The following is a 25153-nucleotide window of genomic DNA, read 5'->3' on the forward strand; positions in this document are numbered from 1 at the left end:
ATATCTACACCACTATCTGTATAAACATGGAAATATCTACACCGCGATCTGTATAAACATGGATATATCTACAACGCTATCTGTATAAACATGGAAATATCTACCCCGCTATCTCTATAAATATGGAAAAATCTACACCGCTATCTTTATAAACATGGAAATATCTACACCGCCATCTGTATATACACGGAAATACCTACACAGTCATCTGTATAAACATGGAAATATCTATACCACTATCTGTATAAACATGGAAATACCTACACTGCCATCTGTATAAACATGGAAATATCTACACAGCCATCTGTATAAACATGGAAATATCTACACCACTATCTGCATGAACATGGAAGTAAATACACTGCCGTCTGTATAAAGATGAAAATATCTACACCACGAGCAGTATAAGTATGGAAGTATCTACACCGCTGTCTCTATAAACAAAGAAATATCTACACTGCCATCTCTATGAACATGGAAATAACTACACCGCCATCTGCATAAACATGGAAATATCTACACGGCCATCTGTATTAACAGGGAAATACCTACACCGCTATCTGTATAAATATGGAAATATCTACACCGCTATCTCTATAAACATGGAAATGTCCACACTGCTATCTGCATAAACATGGAAATGTCTACATGGCTATCTCTATAACCATGGAAATATCTCCACCGCCATCTGTATAAACAAGGAAATAACTACACAGTCATCTGTATAAACATGGAAATATCTACACCACTATCTGTAAAAACATGGAAATATCGACACTGCCATCTGTATAAACATGGAAATATCTACACAGCCATCTCTATAAACATGGAAATATCTAGATCGCTATCTGTATAAACATGGAAATAGCCACACCGCTATCTCTATAAGCATGGAAATATCTACACCGCTATCTGTATAAACATGGAAATATCTACACTGCTATCTTTATAAACATGGAAATATCTACAACGCAATCTGTATAAACATGGAAATATCTCCAACACTATCTGTGTCATCATGGAAATATCTACACAGCTGTCTGTGTAAACATGCAAATCTGTACACCGCTATCTGTGTGAAGATGGAAATACCTACACCGCAATCTGTGCAAATATGGAAATATCTACACCTCTATCTCTGTAAACATGGAAATATCTAAACCGCTATCTGTATAAACATGGAAATATCTACATCGCTATCTGTATAAATATGTGAATATCTACACCACGATCTTTATAAACATGGAAATATCTACACCGCCATCTGTATATACCTGGAAAAACCTAGGCAGTCATCTGTATAAACATGGAAATATCTACACTGCCATCTGTATAAACATGGAAATATCTACGCAGACATCTCTATAAACATGGAAACATCTACACCGCTATCTCTATAAACATGGAAATAGTCACAACGCTATCTGTATAAACATGGAAATATTTACACAGCCATCTGTAAAAACATGGAAATATCTACACAGTCCTCTGTATAAACATGGAAATATCTACACCGTAATCTCTATAAACATGGAAAAAACTACACAGCTATCTGTATAAACATGGAAATATCTACACCGCTATCTGCAAGAACATGGAAATATCTACATTGCCATCTGTATAAAGATGGAAATATGTACACGGCGAGCAGTATAAATATGGAAATACCTACACCGCTATCTCTATAAACATAGAAATATCTACACCGCCATCTCTATAAACATGGAAATATTTACACGGCCATCTGCATAAACATGGAAATATCAACACCACCATCTGTATAAACATGGAAATATCTACACCGCTATCTCTATAAACATGGAAATTTCTACACTGCTATCTGTATAAACATGGAAATATATACATGGCTATCTCTATAAACATGGAAATATCTCCACCGCCATCTGTATAAACAAGGAAATAACTACACAGTCATCTGTATAAACATGGAAATATCTACACCACTATCTTTATAAACATGGAAATATCTACACCGCTATCTGTATAAACATGGAAATATCTACACCGCCATCTGTATATACATGGAAATAACTACACGGCCATCTGTATAAACTTGGAAATATCTATACCACTATCTGTATAAACATGGAAATATCTACACTGCCATCTGTATAAACATGGAAATATCTACACCGCCATCTGTATATACCTGGAAATACCTAGGCAGTCATCTGTATAAACATGGAAATATCTACACTGCCATCTGTATAAACATGGAAATATCTACGCAGACATCTCTATAAACATGGAAACATCTACACCGCTATCTCTATAAACATGGAAATAGTCACAACGCTATCTGTATAAACATGGAAATATTTACACTGCCGTCTGAAAAACATGGAAATATCTACACAGTCCTCTGGATAAACATGGAAATATCTACAACGCAATCTCTACAAACATGGAAATAACTACACAGCTATCTGTATAAACATGGAAATATATACACCGCTATCTGCAAGAACATGGAAATATCTACATTGCCATCTGTATAAAGATGGAAATATCTACACGGCGAGCAGTATAAATATGGAAATAGCTACACCGCTATCTCTATAAACATAGTAATATCTACAACGCCATCTCTTTAAATTAGAAATATTTACATGGCCGTCTGCATAAACATGGAAATATCAACACCACCATCTGTATAAACATGGAAATATCTACACCGCTATCTGTATAAACATGGAAATATCTACATGGCTATCTCTATAAACATGGAAATATCTACACCACCATCTGTATAAACATGGAAATCACTACACAGTCATCTGTATAAACATGGAAATATCTACAACACTATCTCTATAAACGTGGAAATATCTACACTGCCATCCGTATAAACATGGAAATATCTACACAGCCATCTCTATAAACATGCAAATATCTACATCACTATCTGTATAAACATAGAAATAACCACACAGCTGTCTATATAAACATGGAAATATCTACACCGCTATCTGTATAAACATGGAAATATCTACACCGCTATCTCTATAAACATGGAAATATCTACACCGCAATCTGTATAAACATGGAAATGTCTACAACACTATCTGTGTAAACATGGAAATATCTACACTGTGATCTGTATAAACATGGAAATATCTACATGGCTATCTCTATAAACATGGAAATATCTGTACCGCTATCTCTATAAACATGGAAATACCTACACAGCTATCTGCATAAACATGGAAATATCTACACCGCTATCTGCATGATCATGGAAATAACTACACTGCCATCTGTATAAAGATGGAAATATCTACACCGCGAACAGTATAAGTATGGAAGTATCTACAACACTATCTCCATAAACAAAGAAATATCTACTCTGCCATCTCTATAAACATGGAAATATTTACAGAGCCATCTTCATAAACATGGAAATATCTACACCGCCATCTGTATTAACATGGAAATATCTACACCGCTGTTTCTATAAATATGGAAATATCTACAAAGCTATCTCTATAAACATGGAAATATCTACACCACGATCTGTATAAACATGGAAATACCTACACAGTCATCTGTATAAACATGGAAATATCTACACTGCCATCTGTATAAACATGGAAATATCTACACAGTCATCTCTATAAACATGGAAATATCTACACCGCTATCTCTATAAACATCGAAATAGCCACACCGCTATCTGTAAAAACATGGAAATATTTACACTGCCATTGGTAAAAACCTGGAAATATCTACACAGTCCTCTGTATACACATTGAAATATCTACACCGCTATCTCTATAAACATGGAAATACCTACACCGCTATCTGTATAATCATGGAAATATCTACACCGCTATCTGCAAGAACATGGAAATATCTACACTGCCATCTGTATAAAGATGGAAATATCTACACAGCGAGCAGTATAAACATGGAAATATCTACACCGCTATCTCTATAAACATAGAAATATCTACAATGCCATCTCTATAAACATGGAAATATGTACACGGCCTTCTGCATGAACATGGAAATATCTACACCACCATCTGTATAAACATGGAAATACCTACACAGCTATCTGTATAAATATGGAAATATCTACACCGCTATCTCTATAAACATGGAAATGTCTACACTGTTATCTGTATAAACATGGAAATATCTACATGGCTATCTCTATAAAGATGGAAATATCTCCACCGCCATCTCTATAAACAAGGAAAAAACTACACAGTCATCTGTATACACATGGAAATATCTACACCACTATCTGTGAAAACATGGAAACATCGACACTGCCATCTGTATAAACATGGAAATATCTACACAGCCATCTCTATAAACATGGAAATATCTAGATCGCTATCTGTATAAACATGGAAATAGCCACACCGCTATCTCTATAAACATGGAAATATCTACACCGATATCTGTATAAACATGAAATATCTGCACAATCATCTGCATAAACATGGAAATATCTACACCGCCATCTCCATAAACATGGAAATATCTACACCGCTATCTGTATAAACATGGAAATACCTACACCGCTATCTGCATGGTCATGGAAATACCAACACTGCTATCTGTATAAAGATGGAAATATCTACACCGCGAGCAGTATAAATATAGAAATATGTACACCGCTATCTCTATTAACATAGAAATATCTACACCACCATATCTATAAACATGGAAATATCTACACCGCCATCTGCATAAACATGGAAATACCTACACAGTCGTCTGTATAAACATGGAAATATCTATACCACTATCTGTATAAACATGGAAATATCTACACTGCCATCTGTATAAACATGGAAATATCTACACAGCCATCTCTATAAACATGCAAATATCTACACCGCTATCTCTATAAACATGGAAATAGCCACACCGCTATCTGTATAAACCTGGAAATATTTACACTGCCATCTATAAAAACATGGAAATATCTACACAGTCCTATGTATAAACATGGAAATATCTACACCGCTATCTGTATGAATATGGAAATATCTACACCACTATCTCTATAAACATGGAAATGTCTACACCGCTATCTGTATAAACAAGGAAATATCTACATTGCTATCTCTGTAAGCATGGAAATATCTACACCACCATCTGTATAAACATGGAAATAACTACACAGTCATCTCTATAAACATGGAAATATCTACACCAATATCTCTATAAACATGCAATTATCTACACTGCCATCTATATAAACCTGGAAAATCTACACCGCCATCTCTATAAACAAGCAAATATCTACATCGCTATCTGTATAAACATGGAAATATCTACACCGCTATATGTATAAACATGGAAATATCTACACCGCTATCTTTATAAACATGGAAATATCTACACCGCAATCTGTATAAACATGTAAATATCTACAACACTAGCTGTGTAAACATGGAAATATCTACACAGCTGTCTGTGTAAACATGCAAATATGTACACCGCTATCTGTGTGAAGATGGAAATATCTACCCCGCAATCTGCGCAAATATGGAAATACCTACACCTCTATCTCTGTAAACAAGGAAATATCTACACCACTATCTGTATAAACATGAAAATATCTACACCACTATCTGTATAAACATGGAAATATCTACACCGCGATCTGTATAAACATGGATATATCTACAACGCTATCTGTATAAACATGGAAATATCTACCCCGCTATCTCTATAAATATGGAAAAATCTACACCGCTATCTTTATAAACATGGAAATATCTACACCGCCATCTGTATATACACGGAAATACCTACACAGTCATCTGTATAAACATGGAAATATCTATACCACTATCTGTATAAACATGGAAATACCTACACTGCCATCTGTATAAACATGGAAATATCTACACAGCCATCTGTATAAACATGGAAATATCTACACCACTATCTGCATGAACATGGAAGTAAATACACTGCCGTCTGTATAAAGATGGAAATATCTACACCACGAGCAGTATAAGTATGGAAGTATCTACACCGCTGTCTCTATAAACAAAGAAATATCTACACTGCCATCTCTATGAACATGGAAATAACTACACCGCCATCTGCATAAACATGGAAATATCTACACGGCCATCTGTATTAACAGGGAAATACCTACACCGCTATCTGTATAAATATGGAAATATCTACACCGCTATCTCTATAAACATGGAAATGTCCACACTGCTATCTGCATAAACATGGAAATGTCTACATGGCTATCTCTATAACCATGGAAATATCTCCACCGCCATCTGTATAAACAAGGAAATAACTACACAGTCATCTGTATAAACATGGAAATATCTACATGGCTATCTCTATAAACATGGAAATATCTGTACCGCTATCTCTATAAACATGGAAATACCTACACAGCTATCTGCATAAACATGGAAATATCTACACCGCTATCTGCATGATCATGGAAATAACTACACTGCCATCTGTATAAAGATGGAAATATCTACACCGCGAACAGTATAAGTATGGAAGTATCTACAACACTATCTCCATAAACAAAGAAATATCTACTCTGCCATCTCTATAAACATGGAAATATTTACAGAGCCATCTTCATAAACATGGAAATATCTACACCGCCATCTGTATTAACATGGAAATATCTACACCGCTGTTTCTATAAATATGGAAATATCTACAAAGCTATCTCTATAAACATGGAAATATCTACACCACGATCTGTATAAACATGGAAATACCTACACAGTCATCTGTATAAACATGGAAATATCTACACTGCCATCTGTATAAACATGGAAATATCTACACAGTCATCTCTATAAACATGGAAATATCTACACCGCTATCTCTATAAACATCGAAATAGCCACACCGCTATCTGTAAAAACATGGAAATATTTACACTGCCATTGGTAAAAACCTGGAAATATCTACACAGTCCTCTGTATACACATTGAAATATCTACACCGCTATCTCTATAAACATGGAAATACCTACACCGCTATCTGTATAATCATGGAAATATCTACACCGCTATCTGCAAGAACATGGAAATATCTACACTGCCATCTGTATAAAGATGGAAATATCTACACAGCGAGCAGTATAAACATGGAAATATCTACACCGCTATCTCTATAAACATAGAAATATCTACAATGCCATCTCTATAAACATGGAAATATGTACACGGCCTTCTGCATGAACATGGAAATATCTACACCACCATCTGTATAAACATGGAAATACCTACACAGCTATCTGTATAAATATGGAAATATCTACACCGCTATCTCTATAAACATGGAAATGTCTACACTGTTATCTGTATAAACATGGAAATATCTACATGGCTATCTCTATAAAGATGGAAATATCTCCACCGCCATCTCTATAAACAAGGAAAAAACTACACAGTCATCTGTATACACATGGAAATATCTACACCACTATCTGTGAAAACATGGAAACATCGACACTGCCATCTGTATAAACATGGAAATATCTACACAGCCATCTCTATAAACATGGAAATATCTAGATCGCTATCTGTATAAACATGGAAATAGCCACACCGCTATCTCTATAAACATGGAAATATCTACACCGATATCTGTATAAACATGAAATATCTGCACAATCATCTGCATAAACATGGAAATATCTACACCGCCATCTCCATAAACATGGAAATATCTACACCGCTATCTGTATAAACATGGAAATATCTACACCGCTATCTGCATGGTCATGGAAATACCAACACTGCTATCTGTATAAAGATGGAAATATCTACACCGCGAGCAGTATAAATATAGAAATATGTACACCGCTATCTCTATTAACATAGAAATATCTACACCACCATATCTATAAACATGGAAATATCTACACCGCCATCTGCATAAACATGGAAATACCTACACAGTCGTCTGTATAAACATGGAAATATCTATACCACTATCTGTATAAACATGGAAATATCTACACTGCCATCTGTATAAACATGGAAATATCTACACAGCCATCTCTATAAACATGCAAATATCTACACCGCTATCTCTATAAACATGGAAATAGCCACACCGCTATCTGTATAAACCTGGAAATATTTACACTGCCATCTATAAAAACATGGAAATATCTACACAGTCCTATGTATAAACATGGAAATATCTACACCGCTATCTGTATGAATATGGAAATATCTACACCACTATCTCTATAAACATGGAAATGTCTACACCGCTATCTGTATAAACAAGGAAATATCTACATTGCTATCTCTGTAAGCATGGAAATATCTACACCACCATCTGTATAAACATGGAAATAACTACACAGTCATCTCTATAAACATGGAAATATCTACACCAATATCTCTATAAACATGCAATTATCTACACTGCCATCTATATAAACCTGGAAAATCTACACCGCCATCTCTATAAACAAGCAAATATCTACATCGCTATCTGTATAAACATGGAAATATCTACACCGCTATATGTATAAACATGGAAATATCTACACCGCTATCTTTATAAACATGGAAATATCTACACCGCAATCTGTATAAACATGTAAATATCTACAACACTAGCTGTGTAAACATGGAAATATCTACACAGCTGTCTGTGTAAACATGCAAATATGTACACCGCTATCTGTGTGAAGATGGAAATATCTACCCCGCAATCTGCGCAAATATGGAAATACCTACACCTCTATCTCTGTAAACAAGGAAATATCTACACCACTATCTGTATAAACATGAAAATATCTACACCACTATCTGTATAAACATGGAAATATCTACACCGCGATCTGTATAAACATGGATATATCTACAATGCTATCTGTATAAACATGGAAATATCTACCCCGCTATCTCTATAAATATGGAAAAATCTACACCGCTATCTTTATAAACATGGAAATATCTACACCGCCATCTGTATATACACGGAAATACCTACACAGTCATCTGTATAAACATGGAAATATCTATACCACTATCTGTATAAACATGGAAATACCTACACTGCCATCTGTATAAACATGGAAATATCTACACAGCCATCTGTATAAACATGGAAATATCTACACCACTATCTGCATGAACATGGAAGTAAATACACTGCCGTCTGTATAAAGATGGAAATATCTACACCACGAGCAGTATAAGTATGGAAGTATCTACACCGCTGTCTCTATAAACAAAGAAATATCTACACTGCCATCTCTATGAACATGGAAATAACTAAACCGCCATCTGCATAAACATGGAAATATCTACACGGCCATCTGTATTAACAGGGAAATACCTACACCGCTATCTGTATAAATATGGAAATATCTACACCGCTATCTCTATAAACATGGAAATGTCCACACTGCTATCTGCATAAACATGGAAATATCTACATGGCTATCTCTATAACCATGGAAATATCTCCACCGCCATCTGTATAAACAAGGAAATAACTACACAGTCATCTGTATAAACATGGAAATATCTACACCACTATCTGTAAAAACATGGAAATATCGACACTGCCATCTGTATAAACATGGAAATATCTACACAGCCATCTCTATAAACATGGAAATATCTAGATCGCTATCTGTATAAACATGGAAATAGCCACACCGCTATCTCTATAAGCATGGAAATATCTACACCGCTATCTGTATAAACATGGAAATATCTACACTGCTATCTTTATAAACATGGAAATATCTACAACGCAATCTGTATAAACATGGAAATATCTCCAACACTATCTGTGTCATCATGGAAATATCTACACAGCTGTCTGTGTAAACATGCAAATCTGTACACCGCTATCTGTGTGAAGATGGAAATACCTACACCGCAATCTGTGCAAATATGGAAATATCTACACCTCTATCTCTGTAAACATGGAAATATCTAAACCGCTATCTGTATAAACATGGAAATATCTACATCGCTATCTGTATAAATATGTGAATATCTACACCACGATCTTTATAAACATGGAAATATCTACACCGCCATCTGTATATACCTGGAAAAACCTAGGCAGTCATCTGTATAAACATGGAAATATCTACACTGCCATCTGTATAAACATGGAAATATCTACGCAGACATCTCTATAAACATGGAAACATCTACACCGCTATCTCTATAAACATGGAAATAGTCACAACGCTATCTGTATAAACATGGAAATATTTACACAGCCATCTGTAAAAACATGGAAATATCTACACAGTCCTCTGTATAAACATGGAAATATCTACACCGTAATCTCTATAAACATGGAAATATCTACACAGCTATCTGTATAAACATGGAAATATCTACACCGCTATCTGCAAGAACATGGAAATATCTACATTGCCATCTGTATAAAGATGGAAATATGTACACGGCGAGCAGTATAAATATGGAAATACCTACACCGCTATCTCTATAAACATAGAAATATCTACACCGCCATCTCTATAAACATGGAAATATTTACACGGCCATCTGCATAAACATGGAAATATCAACACCACCATCTGTATAAACATGGAAATATCTACACCGCTATCTCTATAAACATGGAAATTTCTACACTGCTATCTGTATAAACATGGAAATATATACATGGCTATCTCTATAAACATGGAAATATTTCCACCGCCATCTGTATAAACAAGGAAATAACTACACAGTCATCTGTGTAAACATGGAAATATCTACACCACTATCTTTATAAACATGGAAATATCTACACCGCTATCTGTATAAACATGGAAATATCTACACCGCCATCTGTATATACATGGAAATAACTACACGGCCATCTGTATAAACTTGGAAATATCTATACCACTATCTGTATAAACATGGAAATATCTACACTGCCATCTGTATAAACATGGAAATATCTACACCGCCATCTGTATATACCTGGAAATACCTAGGCAGTCATCTGTATAAACATGGAAATATCTACACTGCCATCTGTATAAACATGGAAATATCTACACAGACATCTCTATAAACATGGAAACATCTACACCGCTATCTCTATAGACATGGAAATAGTCACAACGCTATCTGTATAAACATGGAAATATTTACACTGCCGTCTGAAAAACATGGAAATATCTACACAGTCCTCTGGATAAACATGGAAATATCTACACCGCAATCTCTACAAACATGGAAAAAACTACACAGCTATCTGTATAAACATGGAAATATCTACACCGCTATCTGCAAGAACATGGAAATATCTACATTGCCATCTGTATAAAGATGGAAATATCTACACGGCGAGCAGTATAAATATGGAAATAGCTACACCGCTATCTCTATAAACATAGTAATATCTACAACGCCATCTCTTTAAATTAGAAATATTTACATGGCCGTCTGCATAAACATGGAAATATCAACACCACCATCTGTATAAACATGGAAATATCTACACCGCTATCTGTATAAACATGGAAATATCTACATGGCTATCTCTATAAACATGGAAATATCTACACCACCATCTGTATAAACATGGAAATCACTACACAGTCATCTGTATAAACATGGAAATATCTACACCACTATCTCTATAAACGTGGAAATATCTACACTGCCATCCGTATAAACATGGAAATATCTACACAGCCATCTCTATAAACATGAAAATATCTACATCACTATCTGTATAAACATAGAAATAACCACACAGCTGTCTATATAAACATGGAAATATCTACACCGCTATCTGTATAAACATGGAAATATCTACACCGCTATCTTTATAAACATGGAAATATCTACACCGCAATCTGTATAAACATGGAAATGTCTACAACACTAGCTGTGTAAACATGGAAATATCTACACTGTGATCTGTATAAACATGGAAATATCTACATGGCTATCTCTATAAACATGGAAATATCTGTACCGCTATCTCTATAAACATGGAAATACCTACACAGCTATCTGCATAAACATGGAAATATCTACACCGCTATCTGCATGATCATGGAAATAACTACACTGCCATCTGTATAAAGATGGAAATATCTACACCGCGAACAGTATAAGTATGGAAGTATCTACAACACTATCTCCATAAACAAAGAAATATCTACTCTGCCATCTCTATAAACATGGAAATATTTACAGAGCCATCTTCATAAACATGGAAATATCTACACCGCCATCTGTATTAACATGGAAATATCTACACCGCTGTTTCTATAAATATGGAAATATCTACAAAGCTATTTCTATAAACATGGAAATATCTACACCACGATCTGTATAAACATGGAAATACCTACACAGTCATCTGTATAAACATGGAAATATCTACACTGCCATCTGTATAAACATGGAAATATCTACACAGTCATCTCTATAAACATGGAAATATCTACACCGCTATCTCTATAAACATCGAAATAGCCACACCGCTATCGGTAAAAACATGGAAATATTTACACTGCCATTGGTAAAAACCTGGAAATATCTACACAGTCCTCTGTATACACATTGAAATATCTACACCGCTATCTCTATAAACATGGAAATACCTACACCGCTATCTGTATAATCATGGAAATATCTACACCGCTATCTGCAAGAACATGGAAATATCTACACTGCCATCTGTATAAAGATGGAAATATCTACACAGCGAGCAGTATAAACATGGAAATATCTACACCGCTATCTCTATAAACATAGAAATATCTACAACGCCATCTCTATAAACATGGAAATATGTATACGGCCTTCTGCATGAACATGGAAATATCTACACCACCATCTGTATAAACATGGAAATACCTACACAGCTATCTGTATAAATATGGAAATATCTACACCGCTATCTCTGTAAACAAGAAAATGTCTACACCGCTATCTGTGTAAACATGGAAATATCTACATGGCTATCTCTATAAACATGGATATATCTACACCACCATCTGTATAAACATGGAAATAACTGCACAGTCATCTGTATAAACATGGAAATATCTACACTACTATCTCTATAAACATGGAAATATCTACACTGCCATCTGTATAAACATGGAAATATCTACACAGCCATCTCTGTAAACATGCAAATATCTACATCGCTATCTGTATAAACATGGAAATAGTCACACCGCTATCTGTATAAACATGGAAATATCTACACTGCTATCTGTATTAACATGGAAATATCTACACCGCTCTCTGTATAAATATGGAAATATCTTCACCGCTAACTCTGTAAACATGGAAATATCTACACCGCCATCTGTATACACATGGAAATACATACACAGTCGTCTGTATAAACATGGAAATATCTATACCACTATCTGTATAAACATGGAAATATCTACACTGCCATCTGTATAAACATGGAAATATCTACACAGCCATCTCTGTAAACATGGAAATATCTACACCGCTATCTCTATAAACATGGAAATAGCCACAGCGCTACCTGTATAAATATGGAAATATCTACACCGTCATCTCTAAAAACATGGACATATCTACACAGTCATCTGTATAAACATGGAAATATCTACACCGCTATCTCTATAAACATGGAAATACCTACACAGCTATCTGTATAAACATGGAAATATCTACACCGCTATCTCTATAAACATGGAAATACCTACACTGCTATCTGTATAAACATGGAAATATCTACACCGCTACCTGCATGAACATGGAAATAACTACACTGCCATCTGTATAAAGATGGAAATATCTAGACGGCGAGCAGTGTAAGTATGGAAGTACCTACACCGCTATCTCTATAAACAAAGAAATATCTACTCTGCCATCTCTATGATCATGGAAATAGCTACACCGCTATCTCTATAAACATGGAAATAGCCACACCGCTATCTGTATAAACTTGGAAATATTTACATTGCCATCTGTAAAAACATGGAAATATCTACACTACCCTCTGTATAAACACGGAAATATCTACACCGCTATCTCTATAAAAATGGAAATACCTACACCGCTATCTGTATAAACATGGAAATATCTACACTGCTATCTGCAAGAAAATGGAAATATCTACACTGCCATCTGTATAAACATGGAAATATCTACACAGCCATATCTATAAACATGCAAATATCTACATCGCTATCTGTATAAACATGGAAATAGCCACACCGCTACCTGTATAAACATGGAAATACCTACACCACCATCTGTAAAAACATGGAAATATCAACACCGCCATCTGTATAAACATTTAAATATCTACACCGCTATCTGTATAAATATGGAAATATCTACACAGCTATCTCTATAAACATGGAAATGTCTACACCGCTATCTGTATAAACATGGAATTATCTACATGGCTATCTGTATAAACATGGAAATATCTACACAAACATCTGCATAAACATGGAAATAACTACACAGTCATCTGTATAAACATGGAAATATCTCCACCAATATCTCTTTAAACATGGAAATATCTACGCTGCCATCTGTATAAACATGGGAATAGCTACACAGCCATCTCTATAAACATGCAAATATCAACATCGCTATCTTTATAAACATGAAAATAGCCACACCGCTATCTGTATAAATATGAAAATATCTACACGGCTATCTTTATTTAACATGGAAATAACTACACCGCAATCTGTATAAACATGGAAATATCTACAAAACTATCTGAGTCAACCTGGAAATATCTACACAGCTATCTGTGTAAACATGCAAATATATACACCGCTATCTGTGTGAAGATTTAAATATCTACACCGCAATCTGTGCAAATATGGAAATATCTACACCTCTATCACTGTAAACATGGAAATATCTACACCGCTATCAGTATAAACATGGAAATATCTACACCACTATCTGTATAAACATGGAAATATCTACACCACGATCTGTATGAACATGGATATATCTACACCTCTATCAGTATAAAGATGGAAATATCTACACCGCTCTCTGTATAAATATGGAAATATCTACACCGCTATCTTTATAAAAATGGAAATATCTACACCGCCATCTGTATACAGATTGAAATACCTACACAGTCGTCTGTATAAACATGGAAATATCTATACCACTATCTATATAAACATGGAAATATCTACACTGCCATCTGCATAAACATGGAAATATCTACACAGCCATCTCTAAAAACATTTAAACACCTACACCGATATCTCTGTAAACATGGAAATAGCCACACCACTATCTGTATAAACATGGAAATATCTGCACTGCCATCTGTAAAAACGTGGAAATATCTACAAAGTCATCTGTATAAACATGGAAATATCTACACAGACATCTCTATAAACATTTAAACACCTACACCGCTATCTCTGTAAACACAGAAATAGCCACAGCGCTATCTGTATAAACATGGAAATATCAACACCGCCATCTGTAAAAACATGGAAATATCTACACAGTCGTCTGTATAAACATGGAAATATCTACACCGCTATCTCTATAAACATGGAAATACCTATACTTCTATCTGTATAAACATGGAAATATCTACACCGATAACTGCATGAACATGGAAATACCTAGAATGCCATCTGTATAAGGATGGAAATATCTACACCGCGAGCAGTATAAATATGGAAATATCTACACCGCTATGTCTATAAACATAGAAATATCTACACCGCCATCGCTATAAACATGGAAATATCTACACCGCCATCTGCATAAACATGGAAACATCTACACCGCCATCTGTATAAACATGGAAATATATACATGGCTATCTCTATAAACATGGAAATATCTACACCGCCATCTGTATAAACATGGAGATATCTTCACAGTAATCTGTATAAACATGGAAATATCTACATCACTGTCTGTATAAAGATGGAAATATCTACACTGCCATCTGTATAAACTTGGAAATATCTACACAGCCATCTTTATAAACATGGAAATATCTACATCGCTATCTGTATAAACATGGAAATAGCCACACCGCTATCTGTATAAACATGGAAATATCTGCACCGCCATCTGCATAAAAATGGAGATATCTACACCGCCATCTATATAAACATGGAAATGTCTACACCGCTATCTGTATAAACATGGAAATACCTACACAGCTATCTCTATAAACATGGAAATGTCTACACCGCTATCTGCATAAACATGGAAATATCTACATGGCTATCTCTATAAACATGGAAATATCTACACCGCCATCTGTATAAACATGGAAATATCTACACTGCCATCTGTATAAACGTGGAAATATCTACACAGCCATCTCTATAAACATGGAAATATCTACATCGCTATCTGTATAAACATGGAAATAGCCACACCGCTATCTGTATAAACATGGAAATATCTACACCGCCATCTGTATAAACATGGAAATATCTACACCGCTATCTCTATAAACATGGAAATGCCTACAACGCTATCTGTATAAACATGGATATATCTACACCGCTGTCTGCATGAACATGGAAATAACTACACTTCCATCTGTACAAAGATGGAAATATCTACACCGGGAGCAGTATAAGTATGGAAGTATCTACACCGCTATCTCTATAAACAAAGAAATATCTACTCTGCCATCTATATAAACATGGAAATATCAACACCGCCATCTGCATAAACATGGAAATATCTACACCGCCATCTATATAAACATGGAAATGTCTACACCGCTATCTGTATAAATATGGAAATATCTACACAGCTATCTCTATAAACATGGAAATGTCTACACCGCTATCTGCATAAACATGGAAATAACTACATGGCTATCTCTATAAACATGGAAATATATACACCGCCATCTGTATAAACATGGAAATAACTACACAGTCGTCTGTATGAACATGGAAATATATACACCACGATCTGTATAAACACGGATATATCTACACCGCTATCAGTATAAAGATGGAAATATCTACACCGCTATCAGTATAAATATGGAAATATCTACACCGCTATCTTTATAAACATGGAAATATATACACCGCCATCTGTATATACATGGAAATACCTACACAGTCGTCTGAATAAACATGGAAATATCTATACCACTATCTGTATAAACATGGAAATATCTACACTGCCATCTGCATAAACATGGAAATATCTACACAGCCATCTCTATAAACATGGAAATATCTACACCGCCATCTCTATAAACACGGAAATAACCACACCGCTATCTGTATAAACATGGAAATATCTGCACTGCCATCTGTAAAAACATTGAAATATCTACAAATTCTTCTGTATAAACATGGAAATATCTACACAGCCATTTCTATAAACATGGAAACACCTACACCGCTATCTCTAAAAACACAGAAATAGCCACAGCGCTATCTGTATAAACATGGAAATATCTACACCGCCATCTGTAAAAACATGGAAATATCTACACAGTCGTCTGTATAAACATGGAAATATCTACACCGCTATCTCTATAAACATGGAAATACCTATACTGCTATATGTATAAATGTGGAAATATCTACACCGATATCTGCATGAACATGGAAATACCTACAATGCCATCTGTATAAGGATGGAAATATCTACACCGTGAGCAGTATAAATATGGAAATATCTACACCGCTATGTCTATAAACATAGAAATAACTACACCGCCATCGCTATAAACATGGAAATATCTACACCGCCATCTGCATAAACTTGGAAATATCTACACCGCCATTTGAATAAACATGGAAATATATACATGGCTATCTCTATAAACATGGAAATATCTACACCGCCATCTGTATAAACATGGAGATATCTACACCGTTATCTGTATAAATATGGAAATATCTACACCGCTATCTCTATAAACATGGAAATGTCTACACCGCTATCTGTATAAACATATAAATATCTACATGGCTATCTCTATAAATATGGAAATATCTACACCGCCATCTGTATAAACATGGAAATAACTACACAGTAATCTGTATAAACATGGAAATATCTACATCACTATCTGTATAAAGATGGAAATATCTACGCTGCCATCTGTATAAACGTGGAAATATCTACACAGCCATCTTTATAAACATGGAAATATCTACATCACTATCTGTATAAAGATGGAAATATCTACACTGCCATCTGTATAAACGTGGAAATATCTACAGAGCCATCTTTATAAACATGGAAATATCTACATCGCTATCTATATAAACATGGAAATAGCCACACCGCTATCTGTATAAACATGGAAATATCTACACAGCCATCTGCATAAACATGGAAATATCTACACCGCCATCTATATAAACATGGAAATGTCTACACCGCTACCTGTATAAACATGGAAATACCTACACAGCTATCTCTATAAACATGGAAATGTCTACACCGCTATCTGCATAAACATGGAAATATCTACATGGCTATCTCTATAAACATGGAAATATCTACACCGCCATCTGTATAAACATGGAAATATATACATGGCTATCTCTATAAACATGGAAATATCTACACCGCCAACTGTATAAACATGGAAATATCTACACTGCCATCTGTATAAACATGGAAATATCTACACCGCCATCTGCATAAACATGGAAATATCTACACCGCCATCTATATAAACATGGAAATGTCTACACCGCTATCTGTATAAATATGGAAATATCTACACAGCTATCTCTATAAACATGGAAATGTCTACCCCGCTATCTGCATAAACATGGAAATAACTACATGGCTATCTCTATAAACATGGAAATATATACACCGCCATCTGTATAAACATGGAAATAACTACACAGTCATCTGTATAAACATGGAAATATATACACCATGATCTGTATAAACATGGATATATCTACACCGCTATCAGTATAAAGATTGAAATATCTACACCGCTATCAATATAAATATGGAAATATCTACACCACTATCTTTATAAACATGGAAATATCTACACCGCCATCTGTATATACATGGAAATATCTTCATCACTATCTGTATAAACATGGAAATAGCCAAACAGCTATCTGTATAAACATGGAAATGTCTACACCGCTATCTGTATAAACATGGAAATATGTACACCGCTATGCTTATACACATGGAATTATCTACACCGCAATCTGTATAAACATGGAAATATCTACAACAGTATCTGTGTCAACATGGAAATATCTACACCGCTATGTTTATAAACATGGAAATACCTTCACCACCATCTGTATTTACATGTAAATACCTAACCAGTCGTCTGTATAAACATGGAAATATCTATACCACTATCTCTATAAACATGGAAATATCTACACTGTCATCTCTATAAACATGGAAATATCTACACAGCCATCTCTATAAACATGTAAGTATCTACACCGCTATCTCCATAAACATGGAAGTAGCCACACCGCTATCTGTATAAACATGGAAATATCTGCACTGCCATCTGTAAAAACATGGAAATATCTACACAGTCATCTGTATAAACATGGAAATATCTACACCGCTATCTCTATAAACATGGAAATACCTACACCGCAATCTGTAAAAACATGGAAACATCTACACCGCTATCTGCATGGTCATGGAAATACCTACACTGCCATCTGTATAAAGTTGAAAATATATACACCGTGAGCAGTATAAATATGGAAATATCTACAACGCTATCTCTTTAAACTTAGAAATATCTACAGCGCCATCTCTGTAAACATGGAAATATCTACACTGACATCTGTATATACATGGAAATACCTACAAAGTCATCTGAATAAACATGGAAATATCTATACCACTATCTGTATAAACATGGAAATATCTACACTGCCATCTGTATAAACATGGAAATATCTACACAGTCTTCTCTATAAATATGGAAATACTAACACAGCTATCTCTATCAACATGGAAATAGCCAAACCGCTATCTCTATAAACATGGAAATATCTACACCGCTATCTGCAAAAACATGGAAATATCTGCACAGTCATCGGTATAAACGTGGAAATACCTACACCGCTATGTCTATAAATATGGAAATGTCTACACCGCTATCTGTATAAACATGGAAATATGTACAAGGCTATCTCTATAAACATGGCAATATCTACCCCGCCATCTGTATAAACATGGAAATAACTACACAGTCATCTGTATTAACATGGAAATATCTACACCACTATCTGTAAAAACATGGAAATATCGACAATGCCATCTGCATAAACACGGAAATATCTACACACCCATCTCTATAAACATGGAAATATCTACAACGCTATCTATATAAACAAGGAAATAGCCACACCGCTATCTGTATAAACCTGGAAATATCTACACCGCTATCTGTATAAATATGGAAATATCTACACCGCTATCTTTATAAACATGGAAATATCTACACCGCCATCTGTATAAACATGGAAATATCTACAACACAATCTGTGTCATCATGGAAATATCTACATAGCTGTCTGTGTAAACATGCAAATATGTACACCGCTATCTGTGTGAAGATGGAAATATCTACACCGCAATCTGCGCAAATATGGAAATATCTACACCTCTATCTCTGTAAACATGGAAATATCTACACCGATATCTGCATAAACATGGAAATATCTACACCACTATCTGTATAATCATGGAAATACCTACACCACGATCTGTATAAACATGGATATATCTACACTGCTAACTCTATAAACATGGAAATATCTACACCATTATCTGTATAAATATGGAAATACCTACACAGCTATCTGTATAAACATGGAAATATCTACACCGCTATCTGCGAGAATATGGAAATATCTACACTGCCATCTTTATAAAGATGGAAATATCTACACCGCGAGCAGTATAAATGTGGAAATATCTCCACCGCTATCTCTATAAACATAGAAATATCAACACAGCCATCTCTATAAACATGGAAATATCTAAGCGGCCATCTGCATAAACATGGAAATATATACACCACCATCTGTATAAACATGGAAATATCTACACCGCTATCTGTATAAATATGGAAATATCTACACCGCTATCTCTGTAAACATGGAAATGTCTACACCGATATCTGTATAAACATGGAAATATCTACATGCCTATCTCTGTAAACATGGAAATATCTACACCACCATCTGTATCAACACGGAAATAGCTAAACAGTCATCTGTATAAACATGGAAATAATTACAACACTATCTCTATAAACGTGGAAATATCTACACTGCCATCTGTATAAACATGGAAATATCTACACAGCCATCTCTATAAACATGCAAATATCTACATCGCTATCTCTATAAATATGGAAATAGCCACACCGCTATCTGTATGAACATGGAAATATCTACACCGCTATCATATAAACATGGAAATATCTACGCAGCTATCTTTATGAACATGGAAATATCTACACCGCAATCTGTATAAACATGGAAATATCTACAACACTGTCTGTGTAAACGTGGAAATATCTACAAAGCTGTCTGTGTAAACTTTCAAATATGTACACCGCTATCTGTGTGAAGATGGAAATATCTACACAGCATTCTGCGCAAATACGGAAATACCCACACCTCTATCTCTGTAAACATGGAAATATCTACACCGCTATCTGTATAAATATGGAAATATCTACACACCCATCTCTGTAAACATGGAAATGTCTACATCGCTATCTGTATAAACATGGAAAAATCCACACCGCTACCTGTATAAACATGGAAATATCTACATCGCCATCTGTAAAAACATGTAAATATCTACACAGTCATCTGTATGAACATGGAAATATCTACACCGCTATCTCTATAAACATGGAAATACCTACACCGCTATCTGTATAAACATGGAAATTTCTACACTGCTATCTGCACGAACATGGAAATATCTACACTGCCATCTGTATAAAGATGGAAATATCTACACCGCGAGCAGTATAAGTATGGAAGTATCTACACCGGTATTTCCATAAACATAGAAATGTCTACTCTGCCATCTCTATGAACATGGAAATTTCTACACCGCCATGTGCATAAACATGGAAATATCTACAACACCATCTGTATAAACATGGAAATATCTACACTGCTATCTGTATAAATATGGAAATATCTACACACCCATCTCTACAAACATGGAAATGACTACATCGCTATCTGTATAAACATGGAAATAGCCACACCGCTATCTGTATAAACATGGAAATATCTACACCGCTATCTGTATAAACATGGAAATATCTACAACAGTATCTGTGTCAACATGGAAATATCTACACAGCTGTCTGTGGAAACTTGCAAATATGTACACCGCTATCTGTGTGAAGATGGAAATATCTACGCCGCAATTTGTGCAAATATGGTAATATCTTCACCTCTATCCTGTAAACATGGAAATATCTACACCGCTATCTGTATAAACAAGAGAATATCTACACCACGATCGGTATAAACTTGGAAATATCTACACCACGATCTGTATAAACATGGATATATCTACACCGCTATCTGTATAAACATGGAAATATCTACACCGCTATCTGTATAAATATGGAAATATCTACACCGCTATCTTTATAAACATGGAAATATATACACAGCCATCTGTATATACATGGAAATACCTGCACAGTCATCTGTATAAACATGTAAATATCTATACAACTATCTCTATAAACATAGAAATATCTACTCTGCCTTCTGTATAAACCTGGAAATATCTACACAGCCATCTCTATAAACATGGAAATATCTACAACGCTATCTCTATAAACATGGAAACAGACACACCGCTATCTGTATAAGCATGGAAATATTTACAATGCCATCTGTAAAAACATGAAAATATCTACACAGTCCTCTGTATAAACATGGAAATATCTACACCACTATCTCTATAAACATCGAAATACCTACACCGCTATCTGTATAAACATGGAAATATCTACACCACTATCTGCAAGAATATGGAAATATCTACACTGCCTTCTTTATAAAGATGGAAATGCCCACAATGTGAGCAGTATAAATATGGAAATATCTACACCGCTATCTCTATAATCAAAGAAATACCTACTCTGCCATCTCTATAAACATGGAAATAACTAAATGGCCATCTGCATAAACATGGAAATATCTACACCACCATCTGTATAAACATGGAAATCACTACACAGTCATCTGTATAAACTTGGAAATATCTACATCACTATCAGTGTAAAGATGGAAATATCTACACTGCCATCTGTATAAACATGGATATATCTACACAGTCATCTCTATAAACATGGAAATATCTACATCGCTATCTCTATAAACATGGAAGTAGCCACACCGCTACCAGAATAAACAAGGAAATATCTACACCGCCATCTGTAAAAACATGGAAATACCTACAAAGTCATCTGTATAAACTTGGAAATATCTACACCGCAATCACTATAAACATGGAAATAGCTACACCGCTATCTGTATAAACATGGAAATATCTACACCGCCATCTGCATAAACATGGAAATATCTACACCGCCATCTATATAAACATGGAAATGTCTACACCGCTATCTGTATAAATATGGAAATATCTACACAGCTATCTCTATAAACATGGAAATGTCTACCCCGCTATCTGCATAAACATGGAAATAACTACATGGCTATCTCTATAAACATGGAAATATATACACCGCCATCTGTATAAACATGGAAATAACTACACAGTCATCTGTATAAACATGGAAATATATACACCATGATCTGTATAAACATGGATATATCTACACCGCTATCAGTATAAAGATTGAAATATCTACACCGCTATCAATATAAATATGGAAATATCTACACCACTATCTTTATAAACATGGAAATATCTACACCGCCATCTGTATATACATGGAAATATCTTCATCACTATCTGTATAAACATGGAAATAGCCAAACAGCTATCTGTATAAACATGGAAATGTCTACACCGCTATCTGTATAAACATGGAAATATGTACACCGCTATGCTTATACTCATGGAATTATCTACACCGCAATCTGTATAAACATGGAAATATCTACAACAGTGTCTGTGTCAACATGGAAATATCTACACCGCTATGTTTATAAACATGGAAATACCTTCACCACCATCTGTATTTACATGTAAATACCTAACCAGTCGTCTGTATAAACATGGAAATATCTATACCACTATCTCTATAAACATGGAAATATCTACACTGTCATCTCTATAAACATGGAAATATCTACACAGCCATCTCTATAAACATGTAAGTATCTACACCGCTATCTCCATAAACATGGAAGTAGCCACACCGCTATCTGTATAAACTTGGAAATATCTGCACTGCCATCTGTAAAAACATGGAAATATCTACACAGTCATCTGTATAAACATGGAAATATCTACACCGCTATCTCTATAAACATGGAAATACCTACACCGCAATCTGTAAAAACATGGAAACATCTACACCGCTATCTGCATGGTCATGGAAATACCTACACTGCCATCTGTATAAAGTTGGAAATATATACACCGTGAGCAGTATAAATATGGAAATATCTACAACGCTATCTCTTTAAACTTAGAAATATCTACAGCGCCATCTCTGTAAACATGGAAATATCTACACTGACATCTGTATATACATGGAAATACCTACAAAGTCATCTGAATAAACATGGAAATATCTATACCACTATCTGTATAAACATGGAAATATCTACACTGCCATCTGTATAAACATGGAAATATCTACACAGTCTTCTCTATAAATATGGAAATACTTACACAGCTATCTCTATCAACATGGAAATAGCCAAACCGCTATCTCTATAAACATGGAAATATCTACACCGCTATCTGCAAAAACATGGAAATATCTGCACAGTCATCGGTATAAACGTGGAAATACCTACACCGCTATGTCTATAAATATGGAAATGTCTACACCGCTATCTGTATAAACATGGAAATATGTACAAGGCTATCTCTATAAACATGGCAATATCTACCCCGCCATCTGTTTAAACATGGAAATAACTACACAGTCATCTGTATCAACATGGAAATATCTACAC

The sequence above is a fragment of the Pan troglodytes genome, chromosome 12 (assembly GCF_028858775.2).
Source record: "Pan troglodytes isolate AG18354 chromosome 12, NHGRI_mPanTro3-v2.0_pri, whole genome shotgun sequence".
Lineage (NCBI taxonomy): Eukaryota > Metazoa > Chordata > Mammalia > Primates > Hominidae > Pan > Pan troglodytes.